This window comes from Sorex araneus, chromosome 3 (genome assembly GCF_027595985.1).
Source record: "Sorex araneus isolate mSorAra2 chromosome 3, mSorAra2.pri, whole genome shotgun sequence".
Taxonomy (NCBI): domain Eukaryota; kingdom Metazoa; phylum Chordata; class Mammalia; order Eulipotyphla; family Soricidae; genus Sorex; species Sorex araneus.
Genome location: NC_073304.1, coordinates 41,198,921 through 41,220,276, shown reverse-complemented (window position 1 = coordinate 41,220,276; position 21,356 = coordinate 41,198,921).

Genomic DNA, 21,356 nt, shown 5'->3' with positions numbered 1-21,356 from the left:
TTGTTAAACTGCAGAAACCTGAGAGACATACTTACTTTGTTGCCTTCCAGATCTTATTCCTCACACACAGTGCAGTGGCTTGTCCTATTGAGCAATCTCCAACTGAACCATAAACTGTCTCTACCTCCCATCTTCATCCTAGCCCGGGTGATTATTGCTGTAGCTTCCTCATTTAGAGGATCCAGGATTTTAGCTACTGATTTTGGATCTTTGTCTCTTTTTTGCACAATCTCACCAATCTCTATGAGAGGAAAAAGGTTTATGTAGTCTGGAAAGCATGGCCCGTTGGGACAGCATGGTGGTCAGGTTGATTATTTGGACATAATGTTGCACACGGTAGGCTGGGGATTAGAGATCACAGCTCAGCACCATATCTAGGGACAGCCATGGGGTCTGCTTTTTTCTTCTCTCCATCTCTGTGAATCTTCATTTGCTTAGAGGCTTCTTGGAGACTCTACGCATCTCAAAGCAGTCATCAAATTCTGTAATGCTTTCCTCTTTTTTTCCTGCTCTTTCTTCTGCCCACTTGTAAATCTTTCTCAAGGAACACAAATGGGTAAGACTAGACTCCTTCTTCAAGGTGATCTCCTAGCAGAGTTATAAGGCATTCTGGAGTATCTTCTTTAACTTTCTAAAATGCTTAAGTATTATAAAGCCAGATTTAGAGGTCAAAAATGACCTAGAATACCTTAATTACTTAAGGGCTTGAGGTAGATATATGAGTTGGCTAAGGAGTATAAACTGACTTATTTATAAGCAATAACACTGGGAACTAAGGAGAATGAGGGGGTGGGGTAAGGGAAAGGACCATGAGACAATGGTGGAGGATTTTGACACACTGGTAAATGAATCATTATAATAGCACCACAAGTATAAATCAAGGATTTCAATACTATTGTAGAGGTATGATATCTTTACAACATGAAGTATGATGCAATAAGGCAAATTGAAAAAAAAGTTTGTTCTCATATCCAGGCACATACTGAAATGATCAATAACTAGGACCTCAGGAAAAGTGAAGAATTTTATGGCAAAGAGTTTAATGTATATTTGCCCTTTAATAACAATATTGCCACCCCATCCCTTCTAGTGTACCCATAATTTCTTGATCTTTATGGTACCTTGGAAAAGCCTAAACAAAGAAAAAAGAAACAGTAACTTTAACAGGAAGTAGAGAGTAAGGAGAGCAAAGACCACGAAATGGTATCTAAGGTAAGAAGACTTCACATGCAGATAAAAGAGTAGGAATCAGAAAAGGCCATAAGTGTGAGTAAGTGCTAAGCAAATTGTGCTCTTTTAGTAATGTTGAAATTGTTAGGTAAGTAGTTATGATTATTTCTTTATGCTGGAATGCAAGTTTTTGAAAATAAGGTTGAAGTTTGTGTTATTTTGTATGCACCTAAGTGTCTAGTGTAAACTAATTAAACAGTTGTTGTATTTATACAGATCTTCAGAATAATAATTGGCAGAGACTCCATATGAAACTTCTAGGCATTTCTCCATGTTTGCCCATCCCTTGAGCTTCTGTGAGGTTGGAAAATAATTTCAATGTCAGAGATGCTCCAAAAACTGGCATGGAGAGGATTACGAGAGTGAGAAATTTTGCAGTCAGGCTCTCTAGGGTCTCTTTGAAGAAGGTGTTTATAACACATTTTGCCGAATGCCTCTATAAATCCCAGGAGCGCTGATAATTTTACATCAAAACATAAGAAGTGAAAATGAAGCAATTTGGCTGTGAGAACATCCTTGAATTTGTGCTGGTTGTTCTGATTATAATTTGGCTGTGAATACTTATTTTTTTACCACTTGCATTACGGTATGAAGAAAAACACACCCTGATACTTTAGAAGAGAACATGTCTAAAAACATCTCCCGCTTCAGAGAGGTAGGAGTGTTCTCAGAAACAAGGTTGGTACATCTTGAGAACACAGGGAGGAAATTTTTATTCCCTGAGAACAATTGACCTCAGTCTCCTTTTGGCCTTCATATGACAAATATTGAATGTTCAAGAGGTACTTGGAAGGTCTTTAATAAAAGCTGGTGTTCCTTGTGTAGGAGAGGCAGTTTTCAGATTCAGGCTGTAAAATTCAGGATGAGGCCTGCACTCAAACACTGTGGTTTTTCTATTTTTTAATTTATATTTTAAAGCAGCAAAATAACAAGACAATTAGGAACAGGGGATTGAAATCATAGTGGCTAACATTTATTAAGTACTTACTAGCTGCCAAAATCTAGTTGATCTGTATTGAGTCATTCAATCCTCATAGCATAACTATGTTTGGAGATGAGGCAGTCTAGAAACAGAGGCACAAGTTAACTATGGTTCCAGAGCCCCACCAGGATGCAATCTTTTGTTAGTTGCAAATCAAAGCTGAATTCTTACTCAGGCAATATCATATTTCCTTGATGATCACCTAACAGAAAGGGCAAGGAAACTGGGACCACAAGCTTTCTATTTTATGCTGAGGCCTGCTAATCAGGCCCCTGGAAATGTAACCCACTTAGAAAAAAGAAAATTATTTATAAATACTGAATCTGAAGGATCCACCCTGGGTCTTCTGCTTGTCTAAGGCTAGCCAGTTTAGGGCAGTTTAAGATTTTTCTTTTCATGGCCAGATCTGTTTTAGATAGAATCTTCCAGCTGGTCCTGATTTTTGCAGAATGGTGCTTGTATTTTCAAGCAGGCTATGCACTGGCATTTCAGAATTCCATTTCAGTTAACGCTAGTGTGGTTTGTGTCACTATTCCCATGGTTGGAGAATATATCCCCCCCCCCTTTTTTTTCTGTAGAAGTGTAGCTTAATAGGTCATTCTTATTGTTGCATGTTGTAATATTTTTACGTGCAATTTTCTCCTTCAGTTCATTGCTCCCTACAAAGGAGGTTGTGGGTATGATTATTGTATTATGTTTATAATTGAAAACAGCTGACTTCATGGATTTTTACATTTTTACCTAGTTTTCCAGCTGGATCTGGCTTTGGCTTGTCATTTGAGGCATAAGGGAGGGTGATTTGGAGGAGGAAGTGGGGGAGGGTATCAAATCCTTGCTTTTGTAGCCAACATCAATAGTAAAATAGCTTTGGAGAGGAGAGGACAATATTCTCTCAGCATAATTATTTTTGAGCCTAAGGAACTTTTAAAAATAAAAAAAGCAAGAGGGAGAGAATGAGAGAAAAAGTGTGGTTGTGTGGGTCTTGCTGCCAGAGCCACAATTCAGTTGCATGCTTACTAAATGGCAGGCACTGTGCTAAGCACTCTGTGTGAGTTGTTTTATTTATCTTCCTACAACTCTCACTTGGCAAATTATACGACTGAGGTTAGGGAGGCTAAGGTTAAAGTGTAAGCGAGGAAACTGAGCTCTACACCTGAGAGTTTTCTATGAGCAAAGAATATGCATATGCGAGGTTATAGTTGGAAAGTCATGGAACAGCCCTTGCAGAAGGACTCTCTATTCCCTATTTTTTCCAGAATCTCCCAGTGAGAACATGAGCTCCACCTGTAATGGAGTTGTCTCTGTTTTTTTGGTAAGAGTTTGTGTTGTCAGATGGGATTCTCTCCATCCTCATCCCTTTTGATATTACTCATTCTTATCCACCTCCCCAAAAGCCCTGTGGAAAAATGTGTTCCTTTTTATACTGTTTTTCTGCTTGACAAAAAAGTAGAAGATATGGGCCATGGAATATAGATAACCTTCTTTATGGATAGTTTCATCTGTTGGCAATTCTTAGCACAGTTAGTTTTTTTTTTGGGGGGGGTCACTTCTAGGTTCAGCTACTAATTTATGGAGTGAATTATCTGTGAATCACTTTGGATTCTAGTAGTCGAGAGGAGTCTAAATCTTGATGTTTTCCGTTTCCTCATGTGATGGGATCCTTATGCCCAATATGACAGTGGTAGAAGGTTGGGTCTTTGAGAGGTGTTTAGATTGTGAGAGTAGAGATATCTTGAGTAGGATTCTGCTGCTATAAAAGAGAGCCCCAAAGGGGTGTAGGCCCTTCTACCAGAAGACGAGACAGGGAGAGGTCTAAGATACACAAGCGGGTACTCACTAGGCTGACATGCTGATCTTGAGCTCTTCAAGACTGTGAGCGGTACATTTCTTCTGTTGTAAGACCCTTCCTTGGTCTGTGGCAATTTATGGGCTTCTCAGCCCAAAAAACCAAGACAGCAGTAGAGGTCTCTGACTTGATTGCCCATGTCCCTCCCTTAGATACATTCTCTGAATCATTAACTAGACAAAGACATACCAGAATATTTTTTGCTTGCTTGTATGGTTTTGGTTTAGGGCTCTTTCCTGGTTCAGTGCTCAAGGGTTGCTCCTAGTGGGGTTTATGGGAACACTTATAATAATGGGGACAATTCTGCTCTGGGGACATAATGACAGGGGCAGTTCTGCTGTAAACGAGGCAAACACCTGCCTGCTGTATTATCATCGCAATCCCAGCATTTTTGGTTAAGCAGTTTTGTTTATTAGTAGGTTCTGTGTAAGTGATTTTAGGGACAGGATAACTTATTAAATGCTTTTGGCATCTGTGAGCTGTTGCTCTCATCTAAGCCCTCTTTTCTCTTCGTTTTTAGACTTGCCTTTGGCATGCGTTATTTGGGTATCTAAGATAAGTGAGAAAGGGAGATGAAAACTTGAGAATAAATGTGTATAATTTATGAGTTTTATTTAGTTTTCCTTCATTTGCTCTGTGCTGTGGCTGAGACATTGAAAATGGATAAGATTACTCTGGGCTAGAGTCTATTATGTAATTTTGTATAATTATTCCAGATTCTCTGAAACAAAAAAATGAATATTTGAAGTAAATACATAAGACTTAATGACTTGCAGTCCAAATTTCTTATAGAAAAGTTCTTGTATAAATTTGATGGGGTTTTTTTTGGCTCTTTCATCATAGACTTGGCTACAAACTTATCATATTTTCTTGATTTAGTGAGATGCTTTCTACACTGAAAAAATGTTCTTTTCTTCTGGAAAGAAAAGGAGATCATCTTGACTTTTTTTCATGAACAAACTATTATCTAAAACATAAATAAACACTGAGTGTGCTGTCATTCATCAATGGGATTTTCCAGTGATGTGACTTTTGCTCTTTATCACCAGCCTGGGGTCTTTGTTTTTCAGGGAGAGAATTTAGTGTCTCCTCCTAGTATAGATTTGTATTGAGGTGCCTCTTTGTTATTTAAGTTACAGGCTTAAGATCCAAAGAGCAAGGTTTTTACTTGCTAGAGGATACCTGAACATATAATATGTTTCTCACCAAAGTCAAAGGTAGGTTTTTACTCTCCAGGAATTGTCTGTGACATTTGTTAGTGAAAAAATGCCAGGAGAGTTCCTGGAAGGCAGCATGCTTTCTTCTCAGGGGACTGAAGATCTGGTGCCATGGACTTACATGGTAAATTCAACCAGGTGGCCAGGTTGCAGGTCAGGTTGCAGGTCAGTTTAATGTTTTAGTCATATATGGATAGTGGACCATAGAAAGGGCTCAGAGGTTAATGGAAAGAGCAAACAGAGAGAACAGAACTGTAAGGAGGAAGCCTCAAAATTGATATAGCACAGGAAAAATTTTAGAAGTATTACTGAGTATGGAATTAGAGAAATAAAAACTGAGGTCTGAAGATAATTTCAGGAAATTTTTCTGGTTGATACCATATGTAAAATTTCCAGATGATACACTAAGAATATCAGCAGCTAATATTTATAATATTGTCGAAAGTCTACATAGTTTTTTGCTTTCTTTTCATTAATTCCTAGCAAGACTGAGCCATATAGGTTTTTATGGATTATTTAGACTAAGATGTATATTAAAAATATAAATACAGTATTTAGTAAAATATCAATGTCTTAATCTCAACCAGCCACATAAGCACAGTATTTAAAGATAGTTTTGAGAAATAATGAAAAATATGAATAGCTAGGTATTTCCAGGAAGTTTTGCTCCTGTTTCTGCCTTTTATCTGATTGAAATTATGAAGAGAGTTTACCCATTATTTGTGATTTAAATTACAAAACTGTAAAAGACACAATTTAAAGAGCACAGTTAAATGATTGACAAGGAAGGTTGAAGCACATAGGAATTAGCAGCACTGAGAAGCTATTCTGGGACTCAGTGAGAGCTGAGGAGATACAAGAGGAGATGCTTCATAGCAGTCAATAAGTCAGAGGAGGACCCAGTCCTGGTCATAATTGTGGGGATGACTGGAAACTAGCAGAGAAATATCTTCATCTTTTTCTTTTCTCTCTTATATCCTACTGTTACAAAGACTGACCACTCAGGGCACCTGTTCAGGAAGGAAATCAAAAGATCTGATCATTAAATTGATCCTCAAGCTTCTTACTCAACTCCTCCACTCTCTCCCCATCCACCCTGGTCACCTGGGACTGGGAATAGACATTTCAAAAAGTTGATGGTCTGGACTGTATACCTGACTGATCACAGGTAAAGCCTCTAAATAATTGCATGGTGGTATGGAAAGCTACTCCTTTTGGGGTTACCCAGTTTAATTTCTAATAAGAAAGTTCCCTTATTTATTTAAACTGTTACCCAACTCATTGGGAGTAGCTCTCTTCTTTCTTTACCCTCGCTCCTCTCTGTGTATGAGGGCAGTTTCAGATTATAACCAGGACTCACTTGGACTGGCCCCAACATCATCTGAAACAGTGAACCTACCTAGATAATATTTACCCGTGAATGTTAGCTCTTGGGGAATCTGGGTGGCCTTCTAAGCACAGAGAATAGGCCTGGGCTTATACACAAACTGAAAAATCAGCACCCTACATATTTTGACCCTAATTAAATGAACACAATCAATTTTGACCCATCAGCCTTTCTTCACATTTAGAGGTTCTATAAACATATTATCAGCCACATTGGACATTATGATGTCTAGATCCTTTCTCTTTTCCATAAATAATTTCAGAGCTTCTTTCTGTGCTGTCCACATATGAATGGTAGAAGGATCACACACACATGTCAGCATACATCAGCTGTAGCCTAGAGGAGATTAGAATCTTGCCAGAAGATGGGAACATGGTACCTTGAAGAAGTGACACAAAACTCCATAGGATGTTGGCGTGACAGCTCTCCTCTTCATTCTTAGAACCTCTGTTCTTCTGAGCACCATTGGACTTAAACCTTGAAAACATAACCTTCCTTGTTAAATGCAAGGTAGAGATTTTTCTTCAAAACCTAGTTTTCTACAAGTAGTGGAATATTGGGTACTAGGGACTTGGCTTTAAATTTCATACCAACTGTATAATCATGGACCAGTCAGTAGACTGGTATGTTCATCTTCACTATCTGAATCCATAAAATGAAAAGTTATTCCAACTTCCCGGGTTGTTGAGAAGAATAAGTTAAAATCATCATGATCATGATCATCATCATGATCATGATCATCATCATGACCATCATCATGATGATCATGATCATCATCATCATCCCATTGATCATTGAATTTCTAGAGTGGTCTCAGTAATGTCTCCATTTGTCCTAGCCCTGAGATTTTAGAAGTCTCTCTTTACTCGTACTTTCCAATGGTGTCACATTGGAGGCTCTCTCGGGGTCAGGGGAATGAGACCCATCATTGTTACTGATTTTGGCATATGAATACTCCATGGGCTCCCATGCAGTCAGGAAACTCTTCGTAGCTTGCCAGGTTCTCCCAGAGGGAGAACTAGGCTATAAGATGTCTTCCAGGAGCTTGGTTTTATAGTCTCTGGATGTTGGCTATTGGTGGGATTACATGGTGCTGAGGGCAGTCCCTGGGTGTGACCGCCTAGCTACTGGAAAATGGGGAATCTGGGTGGAAGACCCCCAGTTGGGATCCGAGCAGGCTTAAAGGTCTCAGTCCTGGGTCCCTCTACTGGTTCCTTTATACGTGAGGCTCATCCAAACGTGTGGAGAGGGGCCTTGAGCATGGCTATGGCTAGGCTCCGGAGGTCTTTGGCCACGGGAGTTCTGCTCGGGGCAGGGAGGGAAACTGAAGCCCACTTCCTCTGAGGGGCCCGGGGAAGACAACCAGGAACAGGGGCAAGAGTTAAAATCTGTGGAAATATTTTGTCAGAGGAGAAAATGTTACAAAATTGTTATTTGAATTTAATATCCTTTCACACATAGGAAATGCTGGGCTTTCATTTTGACCTAAAGCCAAAAAGGGTTTTAAACTGGCATTGACCCAATTTGAATCCCAAATACCAGTTCATTTCTAATTAGAAAGGGGCCATATTGTTCTGGATAATACTATATTTCCTGCTTTGTTCTTGAAATCATAAGCTTATGTGGAGGTGGGTTTTGAATGAACACTACTTACTAATTATAAACTCTTTAGTTTTCTTTGGGTTTTATGGCCTTAAACTTCAGCCAGACATCCTTTTTTTTTGTCTTGGAAAGTGCAATAATTAAAAAATTTTAGACTTGAAATGCATTTCTGGAAATTGGATAAAAATGAAATGGTCATGTTTTCCAATGATGAGGTGATAGGTGAATTCACACTTCCAGTTCGCCTCATTATTATTAAATTACTTCTATAGCTAACAAGGAAAGTATTCACTTAGATCAAATAAAGCTTTTATTTGTGATTCATTCATTTTGTGAATGCCATATAGATATGATATTTTAGCAAAACTTGAAAATAAGGAAACATTATATAATGTGTCAACTTTTCTAAAAACTTAGTATTTTGAGACTATATGTTCTCCAACTTCTCTCTTCCTTATAATTATATCATTTTAATATACCTCCATATATATTTTTGGCAAAACCAGCAATTAATATTTTAAGGCTATTTTTACTCCATTTTCTTCCCTCCCTATATATGTATCCTTGTGATTTTGAAGTTTTTATCCTATTTTTCTCTTTATTTAGAACATACAGAGTCCACATCATATAGATTTTTACAAGCAATTTCAATAGCTCTATAGCACCTCATAAATGGATATTCCTTTATATTGGACATTTAGGTGACTTGCTCCTATTACATCTCAAAGATATATTAAATTGAATAAGAACAAAAGGAGTTAAAGACATAAAGAGGAATATCTCTTATTCTTTTTATAACTTTCTTATATTTTATCTGAATCTTTCTGAGTTCTCATTAAAATTGAGTTTATTTGTTTGACATCAGCACTCAGAAGTACTGTCACTATGTTAGCTACATCCCATTCATTCTTGTCCATATAGACAATGCTGTAGTGCCACTCTTGACAGAGGCCAGTGAGACAGAGGTATGTATTATTTTTGGAACTTCCCTAGAGAAAATATGTAAACTCTGGCCTTAATGGCTGTTTCTATTATGCACATTCACAGATGCTGAACATGGGATTTTATATGGTTTGTTTTCATTATTCAAAGAAAATTTTCTGTTTCTGATGAGTTTAAATACTTGTGTGAATTCTAGGAGTCTAAGTTATAAATTTGAGAGATTATCATTATAGGTTTTTATTGGGGTAAGGAGTAAGGCTCTGAGCTCAAGGATACTCCTTGTGGTGCTCAGGGGTCATGTGGTTCTGGGGATCAAACCCAGGCCAGCTCTATGCAAAGGAAACACCTTGCCTCTGCACTATTACTCTCACTCCAATGTAAAATTTTTTTTTAATATATGAATGCCTACTATTCTTTTCCCATCCAAACACACAATAGGCTTTCTTAATCAATAACTCTTATGCAGGATAGGCTCAGATTTCTTCCCAACATAGAACCATCAATCAGACTTATGACTTTTTTTTCAAAATTTTTCAAAAGAACAAAGTCACCGTCAAGAAGTTATTGAAAACTTTGCTTCCACAGATAAGGAAGCAAAAGCATTTTACATTCTGCATAATTAAAAACTTCATTTGCTTGGCTTGTGAAGCATTCTTAAATGGTTGCATTTAAAAAGAATCCCTAGGTGATTTGAATGCACTTGAAAGTTTGAGTACACCTGGAGCACTGGATGGAAGATACCACAGATAAGATCTGATCCATCCAGAAAGGCTGCCTGGCAACTGTGGGCATAACCTCTTGGGAATGAGTACCTTGGAGAGGGTATCATATTTAAGAAGGTCCTCCACTTCTTCACTGATCCAGAAACTTCATTTCATCAGTTACATAGATATAGCTAGCTCATTAGCTCATTGGAGACTGGTGTTTGTTTTTTTTTTAATGAACTCACAGAGCATTTATGTATAAACTGGAATTCCTGTGCTTTAAGAAAACTATAAAATAATGTGTGTGTATGTGTGTGTGTGTGTGTGTGTGTGTGTGTGTGTGTGTTTGGGTCACACATGCCAATTCTCGGTACCTGTTCCTGGCTCAGAGTTTTGGGTCTGCTCCCAGTGGTGTTTGGGGAACAAGTGGTACTCGGATTCTAACCTAGGCCTTCCCATTGCAAATTATGCACTCAGCCCATTCAACTCTCTCTAGCCCAAATCCTGTGTTTTAAATTATGTTTTGAAAGTATATGTCACCAAGTAAAATGTGGTTGGAGGTCATGTGGGGGAAGGGTGATGCGGGCCGAATACAGACTAGAGACTGAACACAATGGTCACTCAACACCTTTATTGCAAACCACAACACCTAATCAGAGAGAGAGAACAAAAGGGAATACCCTGCCATAGTGGCAGGGTGGGGTGGGGGGAGCCGGGACTGGGGAGGGGGGGAGGGATGTTGGGTTTACTGGTGGTGGAGAATGGGCATTGGTGAAGGGATGGGTTATCGAACTTTGTATGGGGGAAACATGAGCACAAAGATGTATGGATCTGTAACTGTACCCTCACGATGACTCTCTAATTAAAAATAAACTAATAAAAAAAAGAAAGTATGTCAGCATATATATATATATATTTTGTTGTATACAGTTTTCCAGATTTTCCTTCCTGGTAAGAACTTCCATGAGGGCACTTTAGTTAAAGCTCTAAATATTTCCTGTCAATACAGAATATTAGCAGTGAAAGTAGGCAATTCTGAAGAATGGTTTCTTCAAGTTAGCCTGTTTCTCCCTAAAGAGAGCTTCATAAATATGAAGATCTTTTCACTATTGTGTTATATTTCAAAACCTTTTGGTCAAAGTCATCTTTGTTACATGTTAAATAAGTTTCAGTGCATTTATTTCCTATAAATTTTATTTACTTTATCTTCCTAAGGATACTTACTGATTTCCACAGTTTTAGGAAAATTATTGTTATAAACTGCTTTATTGAAATATCTTCTTTTATGGCTGTCTAAACTGTATATTGACTCTTACTGGCTTTATACCTTAAGGAGGGACTTTACCAACATTATAAATTCTAGGAGCTATTTCCTATAGCTTCCAACAATGACTAGTCTAGTAAAATATCTTATAAATATCAAAGTTTTCTTTTTCTCAAGAAGTAATGGTAAGGATTAACAAAAGAGTGAATGACTTGGGGCACAATTTAAGCATGATTCAGAGACTCACAAATAAATCTCGGAATGGAGCAGCTCGCCCAGAGATGTTCTAGACTTTGCACCAGGCTGATTTCACTGGGGTGCCTCAGATGGGAGCAGGCGTTATCCCTCCACCTGCCCCATATGTATCCCAGCAGCCACAAAACTCCAGAATCCAGTGAAAAACCCAGGTTGAGGGCCTGAAATCTCCAGGCCTCAAGGGATCAGGGACAGGTCGCTACTTCCTATCTCCCCACCCCTTTCGAGTCTTGGTAGTCATGCCCACGAACTGCCTCCGGGTGCCACTTATGTGCATTAATGGCCATGATCCAGAGACTCACAATGAATATTGGAACCGATCAGCTTGCTACAGAGATGTCTCTGGACTCCAATTATTTAAAATTCTAAAATTCTAGGAGCATACAGGTGCAAAGGTGGTGGTGTGACATCTCATACTATTCAACAAGCAATAAAAAATTATTATCTAGCATCTGCCTGTGGGACAGTCTTAAATGTGGTGGGAAAATTTTAAATAATGGAGGTGGGAAGGTGTAATGGTGGTGGGATTGGTGTTGAAATATTGAATGTAATCAATTATTGTGAATAACTTTATGAAAAATAAATTTTTTTTTAAAAAAAGTACATGACTGAACTGTAAATGTTCATGGAAAAAACAGAATCAAGATCTTCTTTGACCCTACAGCTCTATTCTTTGGAAAAGGCATAGTCATATAGTCATGAAGGGCTCTGTTGGGTCTATGTGGTGTTGTTAACTCCACTTAACGCTAGAGTACTTTGCCAAAAATAGCTATTCCAGACTAAAATGCTAAGGAGCAATTGGGGGATACTCTAAATTGGTTTGACATGTATCGTTTTTAGTAATTCCCCATGCCTCCTAAAAAGGAAAGTTGACTTCTCCAGCAAGTGAAAATGGAAGGGCATGTTCTTGGGGAGCTGCATCTGTAATGGTAAATCTAGTTCCATACTCAAAAGGCAATACTTACTGTGTAATCTGGCTGCATCTGTAATGGTAAATCTAGTTCCATACTCAAAAGGCAATACTTACTGTGTAATCTGGGTGTGGCTAGGGAAAGCCCCAGCAGCTCTCTCTCGCGCGCCACCCGCGTTTGGTGAACTCAGGCCGCTCCCCCTCCCTGGGTGGCCCCTGCCATTGGCAGGCTATGGAGGAAATGAGGCCTCCAGGCTGGTTGATGGTCAGTTGCCATTTATTCCATTCTCTCCACGTGCCTGTGCCAGTCTCACTAAGCTCCCCAATCTAGTCTCACACTGCCCCTCATTCCCATCTCCTCCTATCTCTCCTGCTCATCTCTCTGTTTTCCCTCTCCAGTCATGTCTCTTGTCTCTCCATGCACATGCACCTGCTCCTGCATTCTTCCCCTACATTCTTCTCTCTCTGTCCTCCTTGCTAGTCTCTCTGTGCTTCATCTTGCTGCCTTGGTCTCTCTCTTGTCTCTCACCAACTCTCTGCATTGGGGTAGACACCACAAAATCAGCATATCCAAAGTCCTTCCTGAAAGCCCATCAGGCTCAAGGGTGGAAAATTCCAGTAGAGGTGTTTCTCCTCTCCTTAGTCCAATAACTTAATTAACATCTTAATTAACATCTTAATTCTACTTCTTAATATTAGTTATTTTGTATGGACACAGTAAGAGATACATTGAGCTTATAGGGGGGCTCTTTTGGGGACATCTTGTCACAGACTCATACTACAGTGCTCAGGCCAGGTTAATCATTCCTAACCCTACTCCAGTTATTACTTTTTTGGATCATGACAAAATTTGTTGATGACCATGCTCTTAATTTATAGTTAAGTATTATGGCTCTTTGGCAGGCCCATTGCAATGCCAGGATAGCTCACAGCTTGCCCTGGGTCCATCCAGTCCCTCATTGGGACCCTGCCTTTGGGATGCTAGAAAGTAAGGACAACTGAAGCTTAAGTTGAGAGAACAGATGCTCAGGAGTGAATATCATTTGGAGTCAATTAACTCCCACATTATAAAAGCATAGCATTAACTGTCTTCCTGTGTCTAAACAAAAAGGATATTGCTCTGAATTAACTGTGCAAAGGACTTAAGAGTAAAGTAATATTTACAAGTCAACAGAGCACAAAGAAAGAAGTTACAAATAAGCACAGAGGAATGGGAGCACTATGATGGGAGTAACCCAATAAACCTAAGCTCCCTGTGGCAAGGTGGAAAGGACAAACTAATGTTATCCTGCAATTTACTATTCTATGTTATTGGACAATAAAATCTCTAATACTTTGAAGTTCTGTCTTTGAGAGACTTTTCAAACACAGTTTATTCCTCTCATTACATGAGGGAATATGTGATGTGGGAGATCTTATTGAGCTTCCAAATGGTCTCAAATAAGTCCCAAAATGTAAGAAAAGAATAAATTAATGAAATATTACATAGTATTAGCGAAATAGCATTCTCAAATCAGCATTTATGTTTCCTTGGGGCTCCCTTCCAGTAGTGGTGCCTCCTTACTCAGCAAGATAGAGACACGGACTTCATAGTATTTTGGGGTTTTGAACACTGAGGTGCAGACACAGTATAGGGTCAGCAGAGGACTGTTTTTTTTATCACTCACTAGCTGCAGTTACACATAAGATTCAAGTGCACCTATACAGCAAGAACTTTGCAAAGTGAAATAGAAGCAAAGGGACTTTCATCAATGTAGTGTTTTTATACTTATTTTTCACTTAATTATTCCAGTTCATTAAATTCCTTTTTTCAAAATGCTTTAAGAAATACACTTTTTTCAAAATGCTTTAAGATATAAATACACTTAAATATTTATTTAAGAAATAAATATGCTGAGTGTGACTCCAGACGCCAGCTAAAGTTTTCAGCATGGGCAGCTCCTCCCAGAATGTCTCCAGACTGAGAACTAAGCCATGGCCCCATGCCCGCCCAGGAGGGGAAAGGTATTTCTCTCTCTCTCTCTCTCTCTCTCTCTCTCTCTCTCTCTCTCTCTCTCTCTCTCTCTCTCTCTCTCTCACCTCTTCCTTGCTGGGGGTGAAGGGCATGGTGACCGCCATATTATGACGACCACAGATGGGGTTTACAAGCTTGCAATGATCCAATACCTGGAAGAAATCTCCCTGGATTAGTTGCTAAAGTACAGAAATCCAAAACCGCACGACCTCATATCTCTTCACAACAGGTCTGACTCTAGTGGGGTACTCCTAATGATAATAGTGAGGTTTGTGCTGAAATGTTGAATGTAACCAAAGTAAATAGAAAGTAAAGTGAAATTTATCAGTTACAAGGCAGGGGGCGGTGTGGGGGGCGGGATGGGAGGTGTACTGTGTTTTTTTTTTTGGTGGTGGTATATGGGTACTGGTGAAGGGATGGTTGTTTCAGCATTGTATAACTGAGACTTAAGCCTGAAAGCATTGTAATTTTCCACATGGTGATTCATTTAAAAAATAAAAATTAAAAAAAAAGAAATAAATATGCTTTAAGAAATGCCTAATATACACTTTTAATTGTAGTCTAGGTCACATGTTTATGCCAGTGTTAACGTTTTTTATTTTGACGTACAATTACCACACCTTGCCATTATTAATCACTGTCCTTATGTTACTTCTGTTCAATCTCTCCACTAAACCCACCCACTCCACCTTCTGCCAAGTAATCTCAATTTTTATAATTCAGAACCAAAGGATTGTCATTGTTTGATACTATTTTCTTTCTTTATTTATTTATATGTCACATGTGAGTGAGATAATTTGGGTATTTGTTTCTTTCCCTCTAACTTATTCCACTTAATAATTGTGTATTCTCCAATTCTACCCATATTGTAACCATGAGAGAATGTTCTTGTGACAATTAGAAGGATATCTAAAAGTCATAAATTTCTTTTGAAAGTTAGATTAGGGAATATATGGATATTAATGCTGATCTTGATTATTTAATCAGTATATAGCTATTGGTTTGTCCACATTCAGGAGTACCCTGTTGTTAGATATTTTCAGTTTTCCTGTGTTAATTTGGTAGATTCATTAAGGAATTATTGTGGGGAAATAAATGGGAGAGAAGAAAAAGGTCCATAAAAAAATGAATGGTTGCAGGCATGTTTATTTGTTGATAGCTATTTAAACATACCCATGGACTTCTGCATTATTTTAGAAAACTATAAATAACCCTATCAAATGATTTAAATGTTGGGATTAAAAACAAATTCCATATCAGAGAAAGAATAAACAAGCTTAGAAAATCTATTTTTCATATTTGTTGTGAGTTGTTGGATAAATTGGGTTGTTTTTGCTCCTCCCACAGGGAGTTTAGTTTTATTGAGTTACTCCCACAACAGTGCCTGTGAGTGCCAATTCTATCAAGCACTAATAATTCTATATTGCTTTTCTCCTTTCTTTATGTTCTTTGCATGGTTTATATAACAATGTCCTTTTTGTATAGACACAGGAAGACAGCTGATGCTATGCTTTTGTAATGAGAGTTAATTGACTCCAAATAATATTTACTCCTGGGCATCTATATATTTACCTGCCTTAAACCTCAGTTGCCCTTACTTCCTAACACCCCCAAAGGAGGGTCTCAATGAAGGGACTGGATGATATCAGAAAGGGACAAGCCAAGTGCTATAAGAAGTATAATAAGTTAAAAGCATGCTCATGGGAGAAACTCTGTCATGACCCAATAAGAAGTAACCGAATGAAGACCCTGCTGGGGTTAGGAAAGATTAACCTGGCCCGAGGACTGTAGTCTGGGATATATAGTGAGATGTCCCCAGGAAGAGCTAATCTCTAAGCTTAATATATCTCTTACTGTGTTCATACAAAATGACATTGCTAGAAATATTACAGGAAGAAAACTTACTATGATTGTTTAAATGGATTAACAGCTGAGGAAAGGATAAAGCAATACACCCTAGGTGGAATCCTGCTCTTGAGCAGAACTCCTAGTAATCTAGAGTGCTGAACCCTCAGATGAGAGTTTGTTCTTGAGTTAATCCCCTAGAACTTCCCCTGAATGAGTGGCTTTATCTTTCTTTATTGTTATGACAACAAAGGCTGCCCAGCCCCAAAGCTGACCTCCACTACCCCACCAATGCTCCAGGCCGCTATCCACACACTTGGGTTGAGCCTCACCACATGACTGAAGTCTCACAGAACCCAGGTAACGTGGAACTTTGTGAACTTGGATTCTGGGGTCAACGGGACCTGGGAGCAGAGATCCTCTGCTTGCTTCCCCCAATCTCCAGTGACCCAGGGGTCACACCCATAAGCCACCTCCTGCGCCAGGTAATCTCTTCATTGGCCACCCTCTGATCTCAAGGCTGCTCCTTCTGGAAGGGAGCATAAAAAGGGGCCCCCATAACCATGTCACTGGACTCCGCACTAGGGGTGCCCCAGAGAGGGGCGGGTGAGAGCCCTCCCTGCCCCAAGGGACCCAGCCTCAGCTGCCAACCTCCACTACCCTACCTCCGCAAAGCTCCAGACCATTTTCCATGCTAAGGTCAAGCCTCACGAATGAGTGAACATATTCCTGGACCACACAGCCTTGCGACACATCATCATAAAGGGATATATATATATATATGTATATATATATATGGAATATATCTGGCCACGTGATATCTTATAGCTTACTTCGCTTACTTCTCCCTCCGGGAGGACCTAGCAAACTACTGAGAGTTTTCTGCCCACACAGGAGAGCCTCGCAAAGTCCCCATGGTGTATTAATATGCCAAAACCAGTAACAAGCTGGGTCTCTTTCCCCTGACCCTGAAAGAGCCTCCAATGGGGCATCATTGGGAAGGAAGAGTAGAGAGAGGCTTCTGAAATCTCAGGTCTAGGACGAATGGAGATGTTACTGAGACCGCCCGAGAAATTCGACGATCAACGGGATGATGTTTTATACACACACACACACACACACACACACACACACACACACATATATATATATATATATATATATATATATATACATACATATATGCCTCTTGGAGAGCCCAGCAAGCTTACCGAGAGTATCCTGCCTGCACGGAAGAGCCTGGCAAACTCCCCATGGTGTATTCAATATGCCAAATACAGTACCAATAACGGGTCTCATTCCCCTGACCCTTTGACCCTTAAAAGAGCCTCCACTCCAATCGCTGGAAAAAATGAGTAAGGAGAGGCTGCTTAAATCTCAGGGCTGGGATGAGTAGAGACGTTACTGGCACCCACTTGAGTAAATCGATGAATAATGGTATGACAGTGATACAGTGACAGTTGTTATGGCAATGTTCAACCCCAGCTATTATGATTTCTATATAATATGCTGTAAGGGGAGAGTGGGGACTATGATGAAGATAAGGACTAGATGACGACTATGAGATAGAGAAGGACTAGACAAGAACTGAGAGGACTTTGAGGTCTACGAGGAGACCAGGAGGATGGAACTATGATGACTGGGACTACGACTACGACCACAACTACAACTACGATTGTGCTGTAAGGGGAGAGATTGGACTATGTTGGGGAGGAGAGAGAAATAAACCAGCTACCAACCAGCCTGGGGCCCTGTTCCTCCATTCCCCTGTCCTTCCTTTGTCTGTCCATCATTGTGACTGGCCCGGGAAGGTGACTCTCAGGCACCGAACACTCTCATCCCACGCATGACCATACCTTGCTTTTGAAACTCACAGTCAGTAATATTTATCTAATAGACCTAAGTGTTTCAGGAGAATAGAATTTGCAAATAGTTTAGTTTTATGGATATAAATGCCAATTGGTAACTTTTTTCTAATTTTTTAATTGAATCACCATGATATAGTTGTTTTAATTGAATCACTATGTCACCATGAGATATAGTTGTAAAGTTGTTCGTGATTGGGTTTCAGTCATATGATGTTCTAACACCTGTCTCTTCACTAGTGTACATTTCCTATCAATGTTTATTTGGGGTAAAAGGAAAAATAGATGGCATTTTCTAACATTGTATAGGCCTCAAAGTATTTAATTCTTGATAAACATTCCCCAAGATTGCTAAATGATGAAAAAAGGTAAATTTTGCAGCAGTACAGAACTCTACCATGTGTAAAATACTCAAATCTTTGCGTGAACAAAAATTTTGACATTGGTATGACCCTAAGACAGCTGATTGGATAGAAATCTCCTATCTCATTGTACAACTTGAGGGTATATTGTCAATTATAATAAAAACTTCACTGGATAAAAAGAAACATAACAAAGCAGAGCCTAGGGGGCTGGAGCGATAGCACAGCAGGTAGGGCGTTTGCCTTGCACGTGGCCGACCCGGCTGGGATGCTTCGAATCCCAGCATCCCATATGGTCCCCTGAGCACCGCCAGGGGTAATTCCTGAGTGCATGAGCCAGGAATGACCCCTGTGCATTGCCGGGTGTGACCCCCCCCCCAAAAAAAAAACAAAAACAAAGCAGAGCCTATTATTCCCTGCTTAGTGAAAAGTATGTAGTTCTCAGCCATAAGAACACTTATGAACTACTTCAAAAAACAGAGAATAGAAAATTCAGTGATTTTCTTTAGATGTGTTCTCTCTGAGGTTAGATGAGTATTACTGATGATTTGAAGATTGAAAATGTGGACTTATTACCCTCATCAGGACTCTATGTGAAGAACCCAGGTTTATAATTTTCATCTGGGGTTCAACTACTAGCTAGGTTTGATCTCATTCAAGTCTCCCATCAATACTTCAGAGTGTGGATGATCCAAGTTCTGGAAAGAAAATTCTGCAAGAAAGCTATGGGAATAGATAGTCTCAGGATTCAACTGACATTGAGCAACTGTGAACTGACTATCAGTTTAACAGATGGAGAGAGAAAAAAAAAGTTTGTTTGTTTTTTTCCTGAGAAGGAATGCAGTCACTTCTGCTTGATTGGCATTGCACTTGAGTGTAGTAGGTGAATCATTTACTGACTTAGCTTTTTTGGGGGATTGGGTTGGTGGGGGCATACTCGACAGTGCTGACTGAGTGCAAGGCAAGTGCCTTTCATATTGTACTAATGCTTCCTCCCTCACTGACTTAGCTTTCTGAGGAGGAAACACCATACAAAGAATAAAGACAATACTAAACTACTTAGGGTATGAGAATGAAAGTTGAGGTAAAGGTGGAGTTTAGCTGCTAAGAGAATAAATGGCTGTTTTAAGAGTTCAAATAAAAAATTGCTTTTATTTGGTGGTATAATTGAGATACAGAAATTCTTTCTTTGGTTAGGTAGTTGTTAGATTAAACCCAGGAGAGGTCAAGAGAAATAAAAATGTGCACAGTAAGAAAATGCTGACTCTATTTTCAGAATGTTCTAGACTATGAATACTTTTATAGTTATGTAATCGAATACATTGCTTAGGATTGAGGTATCTAAAAGCAAATTGATTTTTAAATTTTTAAAAAAAATTTTTCAGTTTTGGGCCATGCCCCGTGTTGTTCAGGGCTTATGCCTGGCTCTGCACTCAGGGATCACTCCTGGTGGACTAGGGGGACCATATGGGATGCTGAGGAATTGATCTGATTTGCTGTGCAAGGCAGACACCTTACCCACTGTACTATCTCTCTGGCCCCATTAATTGGATTTAATTTTGATTCTGCCACTTAATAACTCACTGAGTGTGGCTAAATTACCTCTCTGTGCTAAGGTTTCATCTTTAAGGAGAGACTACTTATCTTTATGGAGTCTTAATGTGACTGTGCATAAAAATGATATTTTTAGTTTACTGCCTGGTGTGAAATGAAGGCTAGGTAAGGTACTTTTCACGTAGTGCCTAAAACTTGTACATTCATCAATAGAGTATGTCTCCAAATTGTCTACAGTCTACTCACTGATTTTCATATCTATTGCCATCTCCACATAGCAATTCTTCCCAACTAGTTTACCTCTTTCACTCATGCTTCTTCTAATCCCTTCACTAGCTGTCACCAGAGCTCTTCTTAAATATTTTATTCCAGCTTGGCCATAATAAAATTTAAATTTATTCCCTTTCCTTCAAGAGTGTTGGTGATATTGGTACTGCCTACATCCCTGACTTCATTTCATACCATTGTAATCCAGCTAAGCTGACTCCTTTTCTTTTTTAGGACAAGACAAACTTGTTCATATGGCAATGCTTTTGCTTGTCTTTTTGTATGGCTGGCTTCAGATCTCAGCTTGAATGTCACTGTTAAACTCATTCCCAGGTTATATCAGCTCTTACAGGATCTCTCTTCACAATACTGTTACTCTAACACATCTTCCTCTGTAATTTCTTCATCGGATGTATTGTTACCTAACTTGCTTTCTACATCTATCCACCTGTTTCATTGTTTCTCCCACCTTACATAAATGCCAAATATTCAGGGCTTTATGAACAGAGATTTGCATGTAGGAGACACTTTTCAAAACATATCATGAATGCATGATAATTGTCAATTGCTGATATTTTTTGTAATGGTCACTTCAGGATTCAATCCTAGTCATTCTACTATTGGAAGCGTGTATTAGTAGCAAGTCATTTATCATCGCCTTTTCATGTGCTCATTCTAGAATCGATAGATAGGGAGAAGGAGAGGCAGAGCCAGTCTCAAGGCATTATATAATGACGTGTCTTCTTTGGAAACTGTCAAGTTTGGTTAAGTATATCAAGTTAAGTTTTAGAACGTCTTCAAAGCTAAGACCATATTTTAGATACTTGTTCCTTGTTTACTATATTATCACTTAGGCATATAGTCAGCAGAAGTTTCTTTTACACTATGAGAAGGCTCGCATTGGCTTTATCTATTTCTTTTTATTTTTTATTTTTTGGTAACCTAAGTTTATGAGCACATTTTCAGATTTTCTTTCACATTTCTTTGATCTTTTTTAGTTTCAATTCTTACTATTTTAATTTTCCCTCTGCTCTATGTGCCCATATTCTATATTTTTACTAGAAGCCTGAAAAAACTTGGCATTACATTTAAAAAACTTTATATCAAATT